We start from the raw sequence: 4548 nt of genomic DNA, 5'->3' as shown, positions 1-4548 counted from the left end.
CATACTTCTTCAATTATATCGTTTTGGAGTCGAATATGAGCTTGTTTTTGGCGCATGTCGGCAAATGCACGGACTCGCTCGACCTCGTCATGGGGTATCCCCATACGTACATTGCCGGTGGCCACGCCATGGCTTGGACCCGCAACATCAGTATCATCATTGGCCAAATCCGTCAGTGCTGGACCTTCATCTTCGACAATCATGTTATGCATGATAATACATGCGTAAATCATATCGGCGATGCTGTCAGCATACCACAGCCGTGATGGACCCTTCACTGCCGCCCATCGAGCCTGGAGCACACCAAATGCCCGCTCCACATCCTTGCGCGCTGCCTCCTGACGACCCGAAAAATATACCTTCTTTTCTTCTGTTGGGCATCTGATCGTCTTCACAAAGACGGGCCACATAGGGTATATCCCATCAGCCAAATAATAGCCCATGTTGTGTTGGTTGTCGTTGGCGACGAAAATAATGGCCGGACCGACGCCCATACACTGGTCGTTGAAAAGGGGCGACGACTGGAGGACATTGATGTCGTTGTTCGACCCGGCTACTCCAAAATACGCATGCCAAATCCACAGCCGGTAGTCAGCTACCGCTTCAAGGATCATCGTGGGATTCTTGCCCTTGAAACCGGTAGTGTACACCCCTTTCCAGGCAGTGGGGCAGTTCTTCCACTCCCAATGCATACAATCTATGCTGCCTAGCATCCCCGGAAACCCATGCTGAGTCCCGTGCATATCCAGCAGAGCCTGACAATCTTCGGGGGTAGGCTTCCAAAGATACCTATCCCCGAATATCTCCCTAACGCCCTCACAAAAATACTTCAGACAATCGCGGCCAGTCGTCTCGCCGATGTGGAGGTACTCATCGAACATGTCGGCCGCACCTCCGTATGCCAGCTGCCTGATTGCGACAGTGCACTTCTGTATGGGCCTGTGGCCGGGTTTACCAACCGCATCCTCCCTTATCCTGAAATACTCGTATCGACGCTCTAAAGCGCCCACGATACGCAGAAAGAGCGGACGATGCATCCTAAAACGTCGCCGGAACATGTTCTCCCCAAATCGTGGCTCGGGAGTGAAGTAATCCTCGTACAACCGACGGTGTGCAGCGAGGTGGTCCCGGGGTACTATAGATCGACCATGGATGGGTCGAGGTACCGCCGGAGCCAAGGCCGCCTGTATCTCCCTCTCCGCTGCCTCCCGCACACGTGCATGAATTCCCCTCATTATGTCATCATACCCCCACCACTACCACCCGCACCGCTACCGCCCGCACCAAAGCCACTACCACTACCAGTCATTCTGGATATATAAAAGAAACGTAGAGAGAGAGAGATAATCGTTAATACAAGTGGTGCGAATGAAATGAAGTTCAACGAGCCGTATTTATAGAATTTTCAAAAAATATATATAAAATAATCGGGCGTCCGCGCGGACATTCGTGGGGTCAACGCAATGGCGGACATCCGCAAGGACGTCGCGACGGACGTCCCGGGAAGGCCGCGAAACTCCGGTGTCAAAAGCGGACGTCCGTATCCGCGTCACCGCTGCGCAATGGCGGACGTTCCGCGTGGAACTCCGTTACGCCGGCCGGACGTCCGCCGGGACGGGCGCAATTATGTATGCTCTAATGGATGGTTCTTCTCAACTTGTGAGTATTTATAATGATGGTACACAATGTTTGTAAAAAATGCACATTGTTTGATCCTTGTACGATAAGAACACGTCTCAGATATATGCTAATATAAATAATTTTGCTGATACTAAAATGCAAAGAAAAAGTGAATACAAAAGCTAAAGATGTAAGCATGCCTCTCCTTGACCCACTCCAATTAATGCCACTACCTAGTTCAGCTTATACTGTCACACTTATGATTTCTCAAATGCTGCCATGCAAATGATTTCCCCAAGCATCAACAATCTTTCATTAAAGGGAGGGAAATAAGAAAGATCCACATTTCACCTTGTAAAAGAGTTTTGAGGTCACCAAATATCTACATTAATTTACAAGATTAATTAAGCACATCGAACAACAATAAATAAGTGAACTACGAACACACACAAGATATAGCAGTTAAACTAAGCCAATCATAACATAATGCACTAAAGTAAATCGTGAAATGATGTATAAATGTGGCTTTGTGTCAGGGTCAACCATAAAGATGAAATGGACACCCCTAGCCATATTATAAACTTAACTTGATACTGAACTTGCAGCAACAGAGAAGCAGAGTCCTTTCCATTCAATGATGTATCATTGGGAGTATCCCTACTAATGTTGCTTGATCCAGTGGCCGAAGAACTTTCAAGACGGTCCATCATGCGGGACACCGTGGCAATTCCAGCATTCACCTCCTTCCTGACTTCAGAACCAATATCTGCCATGGAAGACCTACGAGAAAACAGCTCCTCCTTCCATTCCTTTGTACTTTTTGAAATGGACTCCTTGTATCTAAAAAATAATTGAAGTGACAACACTCAGAACTCAAAAGGCTTAAACCTCAAAACTAGGTTGACACAAGAAGCAAACATAGTTATTAAAACTAAAGCAAACTCATACTTCATTGACATAGAACTGAATCGAGATTTCCAGCAAACTCCGATGGTTCGGCTATGTCTTGATTTGGCAAGGACGATTGGCTTGCATAGTTTCTAAGAAAGTGGACTTATATACAGTCAGTCAAAGGTTAATAGTTAATACAAAAAAATCATTCAAATTATATATAGTACCTATTATCATTTGATGATCCTCGGCCCACTACAGGTCTGGATGATGAAGCCGAATTTTGAGTGCTTCCAGTGTTGTCAAAAACGCACGAATCTGGAGCGACTGCTGGGGCGACGATGGCCGTGAATCTGTTTTGTGCAGAGGGAGGAGAAATATGACTTGTTTTCCTTTTTTAATACTAGTACTTTTAATATGGAGTAATCTTTTGATAAAAGCGAGGCATTCCACCTCCACTTTGCCCATTAAATCATTCCAACTTCTGCATCCACAGTGGTGCGGATGTCTTGACGGACATCCTTACGGACATCCCAAAACACCTCCTGACACGTCATTGGTACTTCCCACTGCACTGTCACGTCATAAGGACATCCCACTCCACAGTGGCGGACATCCCCAATGATATCCCGATGGACTTCCCACAATAATAAAAATTCACAAATTCACCAAATTAAACAATTTACGGAATTAAAATTTCGACACAGAAATTGCAACCACTTTATTTAAAAAAAAACATACTTAGTTAATGCAATTTCACTTTATTTATAGAATTTTCAAAAATAAAATAATAAAATAATCGGCACGTTCGCGCGGACGTCCATGGAGTCAACGCAATGGCGGACGTCCGCAAGGATATTGCGACGGATGTCCCGTGAACGCCACGGAACTCCGGTGTCCGCAGCGGACGTCCGTATCCGCGTCACCGCTGCACAATGGCGGACGTCCCGCACGGAACTCCGGCACGCCGGCCGAACGACCGCCGGGACGGGCGCTATTGTGGATGCTCTTAGATCATTAAAGAATTTTAGAAAAGAAGACTATATGAAACTTGAATAATGTGGAGTAATAATTTAAAGTAACTCAAGTTTGAAGAAAAATAAGTACTCCCTCCGTCCCTGAAAATTTGTCCCAACTTTCCTTTTTCGTCCGTCCCCCAAAATTTGTCCCATTTCACTTTTACCATTTTTGGTAGTGGACCCCACATTCCACTAACTCATTCCTACTCACATTTTATTATAAAACTAATATATAAAAGTCAAGCCCACATTCCACTAACTTTTTCAATCCACTTTCCATTACATTCCTTAAAACCCGTGCCCGGTCAAACCGGGACGAATTTTGGGGGACGGAGGTAGTACTATATACTTTTCCTGCTAAATCACCCGTTAATAATTCAGATATTAGTTCCTTAAATTATAAACTTTAGCCAAAATTTAGTCTTTTTTCATAAACTTTTAAAAATTAGTCTAAAATATCACAAACTTTATATTTTGTTTGGTATTTCCCAAAATGGCCCATATAATATTTTTATCAAAATCTTATTTTACGTAGGCAACCGTAATACGTTTTATGATACATTAAATCACTCTTTAAATTCACAAGTAGAATAAAATGTCACATAAAAAAGTAAATTGATTTAACTGTGTCAAGTATGATAAAAAAACTTAGTAAGTTAGTCAAATATTGTGATAGACATGCCGTGGGAAATACCAAACAACTGCAAAATTTGTGATATTCTATACTAATTTTAAAGTTCTTGGAAAATACTAAATTTTGTCCAAAATTTATGATTTTAGAGACCAATATCCCTAAAGAATGTGAGAAAAAGATCATTATATGATGTAGGAAAACGAGAAACAAGACCATCTTATTTAATTTATTTAATCAATCACAATCATGTTTGGCTCAAAAAATATACTAATGTGATCGTCTTGTTTTCATTTACTTTTCTTCTTAAATTCTCATCAATGTCATCATTGTTTTTCTTAAATTAACATTCCAAACGTCATGCCGACTAAGGTATTGGTTTTTTAT

The 4548-nt window shown here is 42.7% G+C and overlaps 1 long non-coding RNA gene across 1 annotated transcript; it reads right to left on the bottom strand.

Moving 5' to 3' along the window:
• Positions 1 to 2076: 2076 nt before the first annotated feature.
• LOC121761620 lies at positions 2077 to 2920 on the bottom strand. Its single transcript, XR_006042054.1, has 3 exons — positions 2739 to 2920; positions 2569 to 2660; positions 2077 to 2460 (listed from the first exon to the last, which is right to left on the bottom strand). It is a non-coding gene; the product is annotated as an uncharacterized LOC121761620 (long non-coding RNA).
• Between the last annotated feature and the right edge of the window lie 1628 nt (positions 2921 to 4548).

The sequence above is a fragment of the Salvia splendens genome, chromosome 13 (assembly GCF_004379255.2).
Source record: "Salvia splendens isolate huo1 chromosome 13, SspV2, whole genome shotgun sequence".
Classification (NCBI taxonomy): Eukaryota; Viridiplantae; Streptophyta; class Magnoliopsida; order Lamiales; family Lamiaceae; genus Salvia; species Salvia splendens.
Note: the sequence above shows the minus strand (reverse complement) of the source record. Positions and strands in the feature narration are given on the sequence as shown.